Raw genomic sequence first — 17,337 nt, 5'->3', positions numbered from 1 at the left:
AAAATGTTACAGCAGTGCTCAGGCAGGACAGATTAGAGGCCTTGTCTACTGAGGCCATATGGGTGGAGCTGCGAAACAGGAAAGGTATGACCACATTAATGGGGTTGTATTATAGACCACCCAATAGTCAGTGAGAATTGATGGAGCAAATCTGCAGAGAGATAGCAGACAACTGCAGGAAACATAAAGTTGTGATAGTAGGGGATTTTAGTTTTCCACATATTGATTGGGATTCCCATACCGTTAAAGGTCTAGACGGGTTAGAGTTTGTAAAATGTGTTCAGGAAAGTTTTCTAAATGACTATTAGGAAATGAGATAGGACAGGTGATGGAAGTGTGTGTAGGGAAACACTTTGGTTCCAGTGATCATAAAACCAGCAGTTTCAACTTGATCATGGATAAAGATAGATCTGGTCCTTGGGTTGAGGTTCTAAACTGGAAAAAGGCCAAATCTGAAGAAATGAGAAAGGATCTAAAAAGTGTGGATTGGGACAGGTTGTTCTCTAGCAAGGATGTGATTGGTAAGTGGGAGGCCTTCAAAGGAGAAATTTGAGAGTGCAGAGTTTGTATGTTCCTGTCTGGATTAAAGGCAAAGTGAATAAATATAAGGAACCTTGGTTCTCAAGGGATATTGGAACTCTGATAAAGAAGAGAGGGATGTATGACATGTATAGGAAACAGAGAGCAAATTAGGTGCTTGAGGAGTATAAAAAGTGCAAAAACATACTTAAGAAAGAAACCAGGAGGGCTAAAAGAAGACATGAGGTTGCTTTGGCAGTCAAGGTGAAGGATAATCCAAAGAGCTTCTACAGGTATATTAAGAGCAAAAGGATAGTAAGGGATAAAATTGGTCCGCTTGAAGATCAGAGTGGTCGGCTATGTATGGAACCAAAAGAAATGGGGGAGATCGTAAATGGGTTTTTTTGTGTCTGTGTCTTTACTAAGGAAACTGACATGGAGTCAATGGAAATAAAGCAAACAAATAGTGAGGTCATGGAACATATACAGATTGAGGAGGAGGAGGAGGTGCTTGCTATCTTGAGGCAAATCAGAGTAGATAAATTCCCAGGACATGACAGGGTATTCCCCCGGACCTTGAAGAGACTAGTGTTGAAATTGCAGGGGCCCTGGCAGATATATTTAAAATGTCGGTATCTATGGGTGAGGTGCCGGAGGATTGGAGAGTGGCTCATGTTGTTCCGTTATCTAAAAAAGCTCTAAAAGTAATCCAGGAAATTAAAGGCCAGTAAATTTGACGTTGGTAGTAGGTAAATTATTGGAAGGAGTACTAAAAGATAGGATCTACAAGTATTTGGATAGACAGGGACTTATTAGGGAGAGTCAACGTGGCTTTGTGAGTGGTAGGTCATGTTTAACCAATCTATCAGAGTTTTTCGAGGAGGTTACCAGGAAAGTGGATGAAGGGAAGGCAGTGGAAGTTGTTCAAAAAATGTAGTAGGGATAGTCTGGGTAATTATAGACCAGTGAAACTTACGTCTGTGGTGGGAAAGCTGTTGGAAAAGATTCTTAGAGATAGGATCTATGGGCATTTAGAGAATCATGGTCTGATCAGGGACAGTCAGCATGGCTTTGTGAAGGGCAGATCGTGTCTAACAAGCCTGATAGAGTTCTTTGAGGAGGTGACCAGGCATATAGATGAGGGTAGTGCAGTGGATGTGATCTATATGGATTTTAGTAAGGCATTTGACAAGGTTCCACACGGTAGGCTTATTCAGAAAGTTAGAAGGCATGGGATCCAAGGAAGTTTGGCCAGGTGGATTCAGAATTGGCTTGCCTGCAGAAGGCAGAGGGTGGTGGTGGAGGGAGTACATTCAGATTGGAGGATTGTGACTAGTGGTGCCCCACAAGGATCTGTTCTGGGACCTCTACTTTTTGTGATTTTTATTAACGACCTGGATGTGGGGGTAGAAGGGTAGGTTGGCAAGTTTGCAGATGACACAAAGGTTGGTGGTGTTGTAGATAGTGTAGAAGATTGTCAAAGATTGCAGAGAGACATTGATAGGATGCAGAAGTGGGCTGACAAGTGGCAGATGGAGTTCAACCTGGAGAAGTGTGAGGTGGTACACTTTGGAAGGACAAACTCCAAGGCAGAGTACAAAGTAAATGGCAGGATACTTGGTAATGTGGAGGAGCAGAGGGATCTCGGGGTACATGTCCACAGATCCCTGAAAGTTGCCTCACAGGTAGATAGGGTAGTTAAGAAAGCTTATGGGGTGTTAGCTTTCATAAGTCGAGGGATAGAGTTTAAGAGTCGCGATGTAATGATGCAGGTCTATAAAACTCTGGTTAGGCCACACTTGGAGTACTGTGTCCAGTTCTGGTCGCCTCACTATAGGAAGGATGTGGAAGCATTGGAAAGGGTACAGAGGAGATGTACCAATATGCTGCCTGGTTTAGAGAGTATTCATTACGATCAGAGATTAAGGGAGCTAGGGCTTTACTCTTTGGAGAGAAGGAGGATGAGAGGAGACATGATAGAGGTGTTCAAAATAATAAGAGGAATAGATAGAGTGGATAGACAGCGCCTCTTCCCCAGGGCACCACTGCTCAATACAAGAGGACATGGCTTTAAGATAAGGGGTGGGAAGTTCAAGGGGGATATTAGAGGAAGGTTTTTTTACTCAGAGAGTGGTTGGTGCGTGGTGCGTGGTCAGTGGTGGAGGCAGATACACTCGTGAAGTTTAAAAGACTACTAGACAGGTATATGGAGGAATTTAAGGTGGGGGGTTATACGGGAGGCAGGGTTTGAGGGTCGGCACAACATTGTGTGTCGAAGGGCCTGTAATGTGCTGTATGTTCTATGTTCTATGTTCTACATGGACGTCAGTAAGGCCTTTGACAAGCTCCCGCATGGGAGGTTAGTTAGTAAGATTTGGTTGCTAGGTATACATGGAGAGGTAGTAAATTGGATTAGACATTGGCTCAATGGAAGAAACCAGAAAGTGGTAGTGGAGGATTGCTTCTCCGAGTGGAGGCCTGTGACTAGTGGTGTGCCACAGGGATCAGTGCTGGGTCCATTGTTATTTGTCATCTATATCAATGATCTGGATGATAATGTGGTAAACTGGATCAGCAAATTTGTTGATGATACAAAGATTGGAGGTGTAGTGAACAGTGAAGAAGGTTTTCAAAGCTTACAGAGGGATTTGGACCAGCTGGGAAAATGGGCTGAAAAATGGCAGATGGAGTTTAATCCAGACAGGTGTGAGGTATTGCACTTTGGAGGAACAAACCAAGGTAGAACATACACGGTAAATGGTAGGGCACTGAGGAGTGCAGTAGAACAGAGGGATCTGGGAATACAGATACAAAATTCCCTAAAAGTGGTGTCACAGGTAGATAGAGTCGTAAAGAGAGCTTTTGGTACATTGGCCTTTATAAATCAAAGTACTGAGTATAAGAGTTGGAATGTTATGGCAAGGTTGTATAAGGCATTGGTGAGGCCGAATTTGGAGTATTGTGTACAGTTTTAGTCACCAAATTACAGGAAGGATATTAATAAGGTTGAAAGAGTGCAGAGAAGGTTTACAAGGATGTTGCCGGGACTTGAGAAACTGAATTACAGAGAAAGGTTGAATAGGTTAGGACTTTATTCCCTGGAGTGTAGAAGAATGAGGGGAGATTTGATAGAGGTATATAAAATTATGATGGGTATAGATAGAGTGAATGCAAGCAGGCTTTTTCCACTGAGGCGAGGGGAGAAAAAAAAACGGAGGATATGGGTTAAGGGTGAAGGGGGAAAAGTTCAAAGGGAACATGGGGGGGCTTGCTCACACAGAGAGTGGTGAGAATGTGGAATGAGCTGCCAGATGAAGTGGAAAATGTGGGCTCACTTTTAACATTTAAGAAAAACTTGGACAGGTACATGGATGAGAGGTGTATGGAGGGATATGGTCCAGGTGCAGGTCAGTGAGACTAGGAAGAAAAATGGTTTGGCACAGCCAAGAAGGGCCAAAAGGCATGTTTCTGTGCTGTAATGTTCTATGGTTCTATGGTTCTAAGTGTGGGAAACATTCAGGGAACATTTGCATGGTGTTCTGCATAGGTATGTTTCATTGAGACAAGGAAAGGATGGTAGGGTAAAGGAACCATGGTGTACAAAGGATGTAGAAAATCTAGTTAAGAAGAAAAGAAACGCTTACGAAAGGTTCAAGGAAATAGGTACTGTTAGAGCTCTAGAAAATTACAAGAGTGCCAGGAAGGAGCTTAAAAATGAAATTAGGAGAGCTAGAAGGGGCCATGACAAGGCCTTGGTGAACAGGGATTAAAGAAAACCCCAAGGCATTCTACAAGTATGTGAAGAGCAAGAGGATGAGCTGTGTGAGAATGGGACCAATCAGGAGCGAGAGTGGAAATGCATGCATGGAGTCGGAGGATGTAGCGGAGTTATTTAATGAATACTTTGCTCAGTATTTGTCAGTGAATAGGATCTCAGCAATTGTGGAGATGACTTACAGTGGACTGAAACGCTTGAGTGTTTAGACATTAAGAAAGAGGATGTGCTGGAGCTTTTGAAGGGTATTAAGTTAGGTAAGTTGCTGGGACCAGATGAGATATACCCCAGGCTACTGTGGGAAGTGAGGGAGGAGAATGCTGAACCTCTGGTGATGATCTTTGCATCATCAAAAGGGACGGGAGAAGTACCAGAGGATAGGAAGGTTGCAAATGTTGTTCCTTTGTTCCCTGACTTGAGACGACGTGGGAGAACACGGAACATCGGGAGCAGTGGTTTGGCTACTGGCTGTGTGTCCAGAGACCTGAGCTCTCTGCGTGCAGAATTCAGAAAAAGCGATGCAACAGACTTTTAACATCATAAATCAGCGACTTGTTTGTTATGTCTCCCCTCTCGATGTGAAATGGGGACACCTCTTTTTCCTTTATTAGGGAGAGAGAGAGCCTGCGGTATGTCAAATTATTAGGTGAATGAGCAGTCTTTGGGGTACTGGAAGTCTGTGTCTTTATGGATGCTTTGCTGCACGCTTAAGTGCTTGGTGGAGGAGGCTGATGCTTTTTTGCTGGTTGGTGGGGGCGGGGTATTGTTGCCTTGCTGCTGCTCGTGCATAGGAGGGGGAGCTGGGGGGGGAGCTTTGGGGTTATAGCATTTAACTGTCATTCATTCTTACTTAAATGTACTGTACTCAAATGCACACAGCATTAGAAATAAAGCGGATGACCTTATTGTACAGCTACAGGTTAAAAGATATGACATTGTGGCCATCACCGAGTCATGGCTAAATGATGGATGTGATTGGGAGCTGAATGTCCAAGGATACACAGTGTATAGGAAAGATAGGAAGGTAGGGAAAGGGGGTGGTGTGGCCCTGATGGTAAGCAACGATATCAAATCACTAGAAAGAAGGGACACAGGATCAGAAGAGGTAGAATCCTTATGGGTCGAGTTAAGAAATGGCAAGGGTAAAAAGACACTAATAGCAGTTATATACATGCCTCAAACAGCAGCCGGGATGTGGGCTGCAGGTTACAGCTGGAAATAGAAAAAGTATGTCAGAAGGAAAATGTCAAGATAATTATGGGGGATTTAGGGAGTTTGTAGAATGCCTACAGGATGGCTTTTTGGAGCAGCTTGTCCATAAGCCCATGAGGGGATCGGCTGTTTTGGACTGGGTGCTGTGTAATGAACCTAAGGCGATTAGGAAGCTGGAGGTAATGGAACTCTTGGAAGTAGTGAACATAATATGATTGAGTTCAGTTACAAATTTGAAAAGGAGAAGCTGGTATCAGGTGTATCGATATTTCAGTGGAACAAAGGAAATTACAGTGGTATGAGAGAGGAGCTGGCCCAAGTAGATTGGAGAAGTAAGCTAGATGGAGGGACAGTAGAGCAGAATTGGATGAAATTCCTACAAGAAATAAGGAAAGGGCAGGAAAAAAATATATTCCAAGAAAAAAGAAAATCATAAATGGAAAAATGGCACAAATGTGGCCAATGAGAGAGGTTAAGGCTAAAATAAAATCAAAAGAGACGGTGTACAAAGAAGCAAAAATTAGTGGGAAAACTGAGGATTGGACGACTTTTAAAAACTTAGTGTTACATGCTCAAGGAGATCTGTGGTTTTTTTTGTGAGAATGATGTAATGGTCTTTTGGAGGTCACCTGATGTAATTTTCCCGCCGATGTGAGGTCACGTGATGACATGTGCACCACGGGTATATAAGGGTAGACCCCAGATGACGCAGTTAGTTTTTAGTTTGTAGATTTCCAGGTAGAACATGCTGTGTCTCCGTTTCTGTTACGTATTTGTTTTTATGACGCAGTTTCATTTTTCAAACGGAGTGTTGCATTCTGTTGCAAGATACAATATTATTGGACTGGAAATTTTTGGCTAGATGTGCTGATTTACCCTATTCCAGCAGTAGAAGGGATAGTGAAAACTTTATCGAAGTACAGGATTCGAAGGCGAGAGGAGTCGGCATCGTTCGGCAGTTTAACAAAGGATCGACCTTATTGAGTCTTTGTTGAAGGAGTAGTGATCTGCATTGAAGATAACTCTTTCCAAGAGAGCAAAGAGTTCATGCAAAGGTTTGCTCTCTCTCCAAAAGAATTTGTCAGTTGTTTTAAAATGTTTATTTACTGCATCGTGAATCCTGTGGACAGAAACAGCAGGAAAGTCGCGTCTATGAAGAAATCCTTCTCCAGAGAATCTGTATAAGTCTGTTGGACTTTCAAATTTACCATTTTAAAAACTATATCTGACTTTATCACTGTAAGAATTGTTTTTGCATTTAATGCTTTAAGAACCAGTGCCAAGTGACAACTTGTTGAACAGCTGCATAATGGTTAACTTCCGGTTAAATTTTCGTTTGTTTTTTCTTTATCGTTTATCCGTGTTTAATAAATGTTTGGTTGTTTTTATATAACCTGTCTCGATTGATATTCATTGTTGCCGTTTACGTAACAACAGAAGGAAACTAAGAAAGTCATTAGGAAAGAAAAGATGAATTATGAAAGGAAGTTGGCAATTAACATAAAAAAGGATACTAGGAGTTCTTTTAAATATATGAAGAGTAAAAAGTGACACAGGTAGATATGAGACCGATTGAAAATGATGCTGGAGAAATTATAATGGGTAACAAAGAGATGGCAGAGGAACCAAATGAGTATTTTGCATCAGTCTTCACAGTGGAAGACATTAGCAACATACCTGATAGCCAGAGGTCTCAGGGAATAGAATTAGGTGCAGTCAAGATTACTGGGGAGAAAGTGCTTGGGAAGCTGAATGTACTAAGAATAATTAAGTCTCCCGGACTGGATGAGGTGCACCCACGGGTTCTGAAGGAGGTGGCTTTAGAGATTGTGGAGGCATTGGAAATGATCTTCCAGGAATCAATAGACTCTGGCATGGTTCCAGAGGACTGGAAGTTCACAAATGTAGTTCTGCTATTTAAGAAAGGAGGGAGGCAGCAAAAAGAAAATTACAGACTTATTAGTCTGACATTGGTAGTTGGAAAGTTATTGGAGTAGATCCTCAAAGACAAGGTTATGAAATACCTTGAGGTGCATGACAAGATAGGCCCAAGCCAGCATGGTTTCATGAAGGGAAGATCCTGCCTCACTAACCTATTGGAATTTTTTGAGGTAATCTCAAATAAGATTGATAAGGGAGAGGCTGCGGATGTGTGTACAGTATTTGGATTTTCAAAAGGCCTTCAATAAGGTGCCGCATAAGAGGCTGCTTAATAAGATGAGAGCCCGTGGAATTACAGGAAAGATATTGGAATAAGTGGAGCATTGGTTGATAGGCAGAAAGCAAAGGGTGGGAATAAAGGGATCCTATTCTGATTGGTTGCCGGTTACTAGTGGTGTTCCGCAGGGGTTGGTGTTGGGGCTGCTTCTTTTTACAATGTATATTGATGATTTAGATTATGGATTAAATAGTTTTGTGGCTAAGTTTGCAGATGACACCAAGATAGGTGGAGGAGCAGGAAGTATTGAAGAAACGGAAAGGTTGCAGAGAGACTTGGTCAGTTTAGGAGAGTGGGCAAAGAAATGGCAGATGAGATACAATGTTGAGAAATGTACGCTTGTACATTTTGGAAGAAATAATCGGGCAGATTATTTAGATGGGGAGAAGATTCAAAAATCGGAAGTGCAAAGTGACTTGGAGGTCCTTGTGCAGGATACCCTAAAGGTTATCCACCAGGTTAGATCGGCAGTAAGGAAAGCGAATGCTATGTTGGCATTCATTTCAAAAAGAGTAGTTTACAAGAGTAAGGAAGTGTTGATGAGGCTCTATGGGGCACTGGTGAGACCTCATTTGGAATACTGTGTGCAGTTTTGGGCCCCCTATCTTAGAAGGGATGTACTGATGTTGGAGAGAGCTCAGAGAAGATTTACGAGGATGATTCCTGGAATGCAGGGGCTAACATAGGAGGAGCGTTTGTTGGCTCTTGGACTGTATTCATTAGAGTATAGAAGGATGAGAGGGGATCTCATAGAAACATTTCGAATGTTGAAAGGGTTGGACAGAGTAGGTGTGGAAAGGCTGTTTCCCTTGGTGGGTGAGTCCAGGACAAGAGGCCACAGTCTTAGAATTAGAGGGTACCCATTTAAAACAACGATGAGGAGAAATTTTTTTAGCCAGAGGGTCGTGGATTTATGGAATTCATTGCCACATACAGCTGTGGAGGCTCGATCACTGAGGGTGTTTAAGGAGGAGATTGATAGGTATCTAATTAGTCAGGGTATCAAGGGTTATGGGGAAAAAAACAGAAATTGGAACTAGGTGTGAGAATAGTTTAGCTCATTATGGAGTGGCGCAGCAGACTCGATGGGCCAAATGGTCTACTTCTACTCCTTTGTCTTGTGATCTTGTGATTCTTTGGGCTACTGTTTTCATGGATGTTTGTGAAGAAAAAAAATTTCAGGATGTACAAACGTGTATTGTATATATTTCTCTGCCATTAAATGTACCTATTGAACCTACTGAAGAAAGGGAGTAGAGATAACGCAGGAAACTATAGACCTGTGAATCTTGTTTCAGTGGTGGACAAGTTGTTGGAGAAGATCCTGAGAGGCAGGATTTATAAGCATTTGGAGAGACATAATCTGATTAGGGATAGTCAGCATGGCCTTGTCATGGGCAGGTCATTCCTTACAAATCTGATTGTATTCTTAGAGGATGTAACAAAACAGTGATGAAGGTAGAGCAATGGATGTAGTGTACCATATATGGATTTCAGTAAGATCCCCATGCAAGGCTCATTCAGAAAGTATTGAGGCATGTAATCCAAGGCGACCTTTCTTTGTGGATCCAGAATTTGCTTACCCACAGAAGGCAAAGGGTGGTTGTAGATGGTGCATTTTCTGCATGGAGGGCGGTGACCAATGTGTTCTGCAGGCATCTGTTTTGGAACCTCTCCTCTTTGTGATTTTTATAAATGACCTGGATGGGAAAGTAGAAGGGTGAGTTAGTAAGTTTGCTGATGACACAAAAGTTGGGAGTGTTGTGAATAGTCTGAAGGGTTGTCAGAGGTTACAGTGGGACATCAATAGGATGCAGAACTGGGCTGAGAAGTGGCAGATGGAGTTCAAACCAGATAAGCGTGAAGTGGTTTATTTCAGTAGGTCAAATTTGAAGACAGTATATAATATTAATAGTAAGACTCTTGGCAATTTGGAATATCAGCGAGATCTTGGGTTCCATTTCCTTAGGACACTCAAAGCTGCTGCATTGGTTGACAGTGTTGTTAAGAAGGCATATGGTGTGTCGGCATTCATTAACCATGGGATTGAATTCAGGAGCTGTGAGGTAATGTTACAGCTATAAAAGACCTTAGTTACATCCCACTTGGAATACTGTGTTCAGTTCTGGTCACTTCACTACAGGAAGGATATGGCTACTATAGAGAGAGTGCAGAAGAGATTTACGAGCATGTTGCCTGGATAGGAGAGCATAATTTATTTGAACAGATTGAGTGAACTTGGCCTTTTCTCCTTGGAACAATGGAGGATGAGAAGTGACCTGATAAAAGTGTGTAAGATGATGAGAGGCATTGATTGTCTTGACAGCCAGAGGCTTTTTCCCCACAGCTGAAATGGCTAACACGAGGGGGCATAGTTTTAAGGTGCTTGGAAGTAGGTACAAGGGGGATGCCAGAGGTAAGTTTTTCCACACAGAGAGTGGTGGGTGCATGGAATGCACTGCCAGCAATTGTGGTAGAGGCAGATACAATACTGTCTTTTAAGAGACTCTTAGATAGGTACGGCTATGTGGTAGGAAAATTCTACACAGTTTCTAGAGTAGGTTACATGTTCACCATCCCCTTTGTAGGCCAAAGAGCCTGTAATGTGCTGTAAATTTCTATGTTCTATGTTCTAACTTCTCTACAACTGCAAAGTGAGCTGGAAATTACCAGACATCAAAGAGGGACACACAGCAGAACTGGAAGTATGAGATCTGGATGCAGAACAAAGAGGAAAGTATAAACTGTATGCAGATGATCAGAGAACAAGAATCTACTGCAAATGTTGGGGACACTGTGCTTATCCTGCAAGAAAATGTTGGCAAATTCACTACATTTTTCAACACAACACCACACAGGATGGTGAGGAAAACAGGAAATCAAATGGTAGTCGAATCTCCAACTGGAGTGCAGTATTGTGTCGTATGATGGATGTTGAAGGCCGACCCAAATGCAAGACACAGACACTGAAGTACTGGGAACTGGACTTGGCTAGAGTCAGGGAGAGGACTGGACACAGACTAGGAGCTGGGTCAGGAACACAGACTTGGGTTAGAACTTTAGCTGGGAAAGCAGGACCAGGACAAGGAACTGGGAACTAGGAGACTGGGTTTGGACTCCGAGCCAGGGACTGAACAAGGACCCAGAACCTGAGGCTTGTCTACAGCACCAGGCAAGATACTCCTTCTTGGAACACAGGGCAGGGACCCTGTCTAGGACGCAGAGCCAGGATGCTTTCCACTTCCTTGGATGCCAGGCCGGGATGCTTACTAGGATACAGGACCAGGATGACTGCCGGGGTAAACCCCTGAGGAAACTGTCGGGGATTCAGATGGAGAGGGGAAGGGAACAGACCAGCCTCAGGGTAACGGCAAAGACAGCCTGACTTACCCAACGGAGGCGAGGACAGGAAGGGACAGATTCAACCACAGGGTAACAGAAGAGTAGCCTGGCCTACCCAGCAGAGGCAAGGACAGGAAGGAAGCTCAATCCAGGGATGGCTCCGAGTCTCGGGGCAGTTAGCAACTTCGGCTGGCTACAGAAACAGCCAAATCCATATCCAGCTCGGAGTGGCAGACAGCCACTCGGCTGGCCCCAGTAACAGCCGAATCCATACCACGATGACTGCTCTGACTAGAGACAACCAGGCTCCATGAAGTGGTGGTCCTCCAACCAGGCCTCCAACAAATGGCTGCTCTAGCCTTCAACCAGTAGCTTGCTTCAAGGGGATAGTGACAAGACAAACCAGCAATCACACTCAATCCCAGGGCCACTTATATTCCCAGTCCCAAGACAAGCATCAGGTGCCTATGATTAAGCCCAACTGAAACAAGGGACAGCCGGAAGACCCGGAGTCCGGAGTCCATGGACCGGACCGAGAACCAGAATGCAGACTTCACGGACCGGACCATGACATATTGAAGGAGCACCACACATGTAAAAGATATTCAACACAAGAGAGACTTGACAAACAGAAGGAAATTCAAAGATTTGACAGTGAGATGTTGTTGTTCATCCATCATACGTCGATGAGGACCTCGACACCATTATTGATGGTGTCGAGACTAGCGCGTGACTTGGATTTAAGTGAGGGAGAGTTGCACAGCGTCAGCCTCACTCTCTCTTCCCAATTCCCATCTGGGTCCAGTGGCAAGACAGAGTCGAGACGGCTGGAAATGGGACTAGGCGCAGTGGATGACCAGGACGCCTTCTGTGTCTTGTCCTGCTCTACACGTTCCACGACGCTTGCAGAGACCGCCTTCTTGACCGTTGGACCTTCCATTGGTCTCGTCTGCTCAATCGGCCGGAGTCTGTCTTCACATGCTGGGATAGACAACTCCCTATCTCACTGAGGGTTTGAGACCCGTCGGCTACCCTCACCTGGTTTAGCCGGCTTGTCAAAGCCATTGCCCGGGGTGTGGCCGCTGTCGCATGCAAACAGCTACGGGGAGCCACAGGTGAGAGCTGAGTGCCAGTTGGGGACCAAAGGTGGACTAACCGCCTTGAAAAGGACGCGACATGTTACCCCACTAGAGGTGCTACCCCTCCCTGACACCCCATATACCCCACAGTGAGATACCAGGACAGGAGGACAATGTGGTGGACAGTTACAGACAAGCTCAGCTTCACAGTGAGAAAAGGCTATTACCAGATGTTGAAAGCAAAGTGAAACCAGTAGGGAGTCCACAAAGGGTTAGAAAACAACCTCTGAAGTTTAACAATTTTGTACTGAAGCAGAGCTTTAAGTTGTGGATTTTGAAACAATGAAAACTGTTGTAAGTTGAAAATTAAGTTTTCTGTTCCTGAATTATCATTAAGTTGAAACAGAAAATATATTGGTTATAGTCATGCATATCAGAGAATACTGTATGTGTTGAATTGAAATCGTTAAATCTGTGAGTTGAATGTGTTCTAAAACATCGAACTTCATTTCTCAGGAAAGGAGGGATGTCATGTATTGAAATGGTAAGGTCAGTTAATGTAGTTTGACACTTGTCAAGTACAGTGATGATGTCATCAGTCTGGAACAGTACAACATGTGATGTGTGGGAGCATGGAAGCAAGAGTGAGAAATAAAAACACATTCAAAGCATCAACTACCATGTCATGATATATGCACTATCAGATTAAGTACTAAGATAGGCTGCAAATACACAACAGTGGTGGACATCCACTCCAGGGCAATGTCAACAGGCTCTAGACAAGCTGTGCAATGTGATCAACAGGCATGAAACAATACATTCTGATGCCTTCTCTATCATTCTGGGCATTTTAACCAGTCCAACTTGGAAAAGTCTCAAAATAATTATTACTAACAAATCACTTGTAGTACCACAGGAAACAACACACTGGATCACTGTTACACCAAGATTAAGAGTGCCAACCATGCTATTCCACACCCCTACTTTGATAGTCTGATCACCTGGCTATACGTCCACTCTCTTAGTATAGACAAGACTGACAACTGCAGCTGACATAACTCTCCAGATCATTGAGACATGAAAGCCTCCATTGCCCAACAAGCTTATGGTCCTCTTGGAGGATGAGCACAACTTGTTCTTCTCTTATTCTTTGTTATTATGGATTTAACAACAGAGCTTGTTATTCCATCCTGTTGGGTGTGGTCTTTCATTCAACCGTGAACTTTTAATGCACTATGTGTTTGTTTTGTAATTTAGACTAATTGTATATCCTTGCATTGTACTTCTACCGCAAAACAACACATTTCACATCATTTACAACATAAAGTTTGGATAAGTACATAGGTGGGAGAGATATGGAGGGCTATGGCCCAGGTGCGGGTCAATGGGAATAGATCATACAGTGTATGCTTCACCACACCAGGAGCTGAAGAGTTCCATGTTCGACACGGAAGTGTTCGCTAACCAGGACCTGGCATCTGAAACCTTCTTAGTTGGCTTGAAAATAAACCTGGAGAAACAGTATCACATCTGACTGAAGATGAGTCACTTGAATGAAGCACAACTACCAGTAAGATCATTAATGCAGTATGACTGCAGTCTCAATACTGGATGCAGCAAGGCAGGAATGAAAAGAGGAATCACAAATGTGCATGCACAAAATGTGTGGCACTTAAATAACACAGTGGTAATAGAGTTCCACCCTACAACACTTACACCCTCCCTGTTCTATTCAGGGTTCAGGGGCAATGCAAGTTACAGTGTGAATGTGCAGGGAGTGGAACATGTTCCACAAGACCATTAGAGATAGAGTCATAGAGTGATAGAAAAGTAAAACACAGAAAAAAATGCCTTTCAGCCCATCCAGCTTATGCTGAAACCATTTAAACTGCCTACTCCCATCGACCTGCACCGGGATCATAGCCCTCCATAACCCTACCATCCAAGCGCCTATCCAAACTTCTCTTAAATGTTGAAATCGAGCTCACATGTACCGTTTGTGCTGGTAGCTTAATCTACACTCTCATGACCCTTTGAGTGAAGAAGGTTCCCCTCATATTCTCCTCAAATTTCTCACCTTTCACCCTTACCCTATGACCACTCGTTGTAGTCCCACCCAAGCTCAGTGGAATTATGCTTTCATTTACCCTATCTATACCCCTCACAATTTGTGTACCTCTATCAAATATTCTCTCAGTCTCCTACGGGAATATGATTCTAATCTATTCAATCTTTCCATATAACTCAGGTCCCTCAGACCTGGCAACATCCTTGTAAATGTTCTCTGCTCTCTTTCAACCTTGTTTACATCTTTCCTGTAGGTAGGTGACCAAAACTGCACACGAAGCTCCAAATTAGGCCTTGCCAATGTCTTATACAACTTTAACATAACATCCCATCTCCTGTACTTGATACTTGGATTTATAAAGGATAATGTGACGAAATCTTTCTCAAAGACCCTATCTACCTGTGACATCACTTTCAATGAATTATGGACCTGTACTCCCAGATCCCTTTGTTCTACCACACTCCTCAGTGTCCTACCATTCACCATGTAAGACCTAACCTGGTTGGTCCTTCCAAAGTGCAAAACCTCACACTTGTCTGCATTACATTTGACTGCTGAACGGATCCTGACCCAGTTCTGGGCCGTACCCTCCAAATATCCGGACCTGCCTCTCGTTTTTTTTGCACTACCTTACTTTCCATTTTTCTATTTGCTATTTATGATTTATAATTTAAATTTTTAATATTTACTAATTTTTACTATTTTTAATATTTAATATTTGTAATCCAGGGAGCAGGGAGCACAGAATCAAATATCGCTGTGATCATTGTACATTCCAGTATCAATTGTTTGGCGTCAATAAAGTATAAAGTATAAGTATTTCATCTGCCTTTTTTCAGCCAATTGTTCCAGCTGGTCCAGATCCTGCTGCAAGCCATGGTAGAATTACTTGCTGGCTGCTACACCCCAACCTTGGTGGTCACCCATAAAGTTGCTGATCCAGTCCACCACATCATCATCCAGACCGCTTATAAAGATGACATACAATAATGGACAGACCCAACACTGATGCCCGCAGCACACCTCTAGCCACAGGCTTCCAGTCAGAGAGGCAACAATCTTCTATCACTCACTGGCTTCTCTCACAAAACCAATACCTAATAGGGGCAGAATTAGGTCATGTGGCCCATCGAGTCTTCTCTGCCATTTCATCACTTCTGATCTACTTTCCCGCTGTACCCCATTCTCCTGCCTTTCCCCAATAACCTTTCACACCCTGGCTAATGAAGAGCCCATCAACTTCCACCATAAATGCTGGCATTCACAGCTGCCTATGGTAACAAATTCCATAGATTCACCAACCGCTGGCTGAAAAAATGCATCCTCATCCCGATTCTAAATGGAGATCCCGCTATTCTGAGCCAGTGCACTCCAGTCCTAGACTCCCAAAGTACCAGAAACATCCTCTCCAAATCCACTCTCTCCAAGCCTTTCTACATTTGACAGGTTTCAATGAGAAACACCCTCATTCTTCTAAATTCAAGTATAGGCCCAGAACCATTAAATGCTCCTCATAAGATAACCCTTTCATTCTGGGAATCATTCTTGCCAACCTCTTCTAAATCCCCTCCAATGTCAGCATATCCCTTCTCAGATAACGGGACCAAAACTGCTCACAATACTACAAGTGAGACTTCACTGGTGCCTTATAAAACCTCAGCATTACATCCTTGCTTTTATATCCTAATTCTCTCAAGATGAATGGAAACATTGCATTTGCCTTCCTCACCATCAACTCAACCTGCAGTTTAACTTTTAGAGAATCCTGCGCAAAAACTCCCAAGTCCTTTAGGAACACACATAAGAGGTGCTGGTGAACGAAGCAGGCCTCAGACCGTCCTTCCAGGTGAGGAGACACTTCACCTGTGAGTTGGCTGGGGTGATATACTGCGTCCGGTGCTCCCGATGCGGCCTTCTATATATTGGCGAGACCCGACGCAGACTGGGAGATCGTTTCGCTGAACACCTATGCTCTGTCCACCAGAGAAAGCAGGATCTCCCAGTGGCCACACATTTTAATTCCACGTCCCATTCCCATTCTGATTATGTCTATCCATGGCCTCCTCTACTGTAAAGATGAAGCCACACTCAGGTTGGAGGAACAACACCTTATATTCCGTCTGGGTAGCCTCCAACCTGATGGCATGAACATTGACTTCTCAAACTTCCACTAATGCCCCACCTCCCCCTCATACCCCATCTGTTATTTGTTTATTTATATACACATTCTTTTTCTCTCTCTCTCCTTTTTCTCCCTCTGTCCCTCTCACTATACCCCTTGCCCATCCTCTGGGCTTCCCTCCTCCCCCTTTTCTTTCTCCCTAGGCCTCCTGTCCCATGATCCTCTCATATCCCTTTTGCCAATCACCTGTCCAGCTCTTGGCTCCATCCCTCCCCCTCTTGTCTTCTCCTATCATTTCGGATCTTCCCCTCCCCCTGCCACTTTCAAATCTCTTACTAGCTCTTCCTTCAGTTAGTCCTGACGAAGGGTCTCAGCCTGAAATGTCGACTATACCTCTTCCTAGGGATGCTGCCTGGCCTGCTGAGTTCACCAGCAACTTTTATGTGTGTTGCTTGAAATTCCAGCATCTGCAGATTTCCTCGTGTTTGTGTTTTTAAAAGTCCTTTAGCACTTTGGATTTTTAAAAATTTTCTACCCATTTAGAAAATAGTCTATGGTTTTGTTCCTTCTGCCAACGTACATGATGGTACACTTTCTGACATTGTATCCCATCTGCCACTTCTTTACCCATTCCTGTAATCTGTCTAAGTCCTTTTGCATCCTCCCTGTTTCCTCAACACTACCTGCCTGTCCACATATCATCATATTTGCCCCAAAGCAATCAATCCATTATACAGATCATTGATAAACAATGTGAAAAGTAGAGGTCCGAGTATTGACCCCTGAGGAACACCACTAGTCACTAGCAGCCAATCAGAAAAGGTCTTCTTAATTCCCACTCGCTTACTCCTGCCTGTCAGCCATTTCCCTATCCATGCTAGTATCTTTCCAGTAGGATTTTATCTTGTTTAGCAGCCTCATGTGTGGCACCTTATCGAATGCCTTCTGAAAATCCAAGTAAATGATATCCACTGCCTCTTCTTTGTCCACCCTGCTGGTTAC

The sequence above is a fragment of the Mobula hypostoma genome, chromosome 12 (genome assembly GCF_963921235.1).
Source record: "Mobula hypostoma chromosome 12, sMobHyp1.1, whole genome shotgun sequence".
NCBI lineage: Eukaryota > Metazoa > Chordata > Chondrichthyes > Myliobatiformes > Myliobatidae > Mobula > Mobula hypostoma.
The sequence above is the reverse complement of the archived record's forward strand: the minus strand, read 5'-3'. Positions refer to the sequence as shown.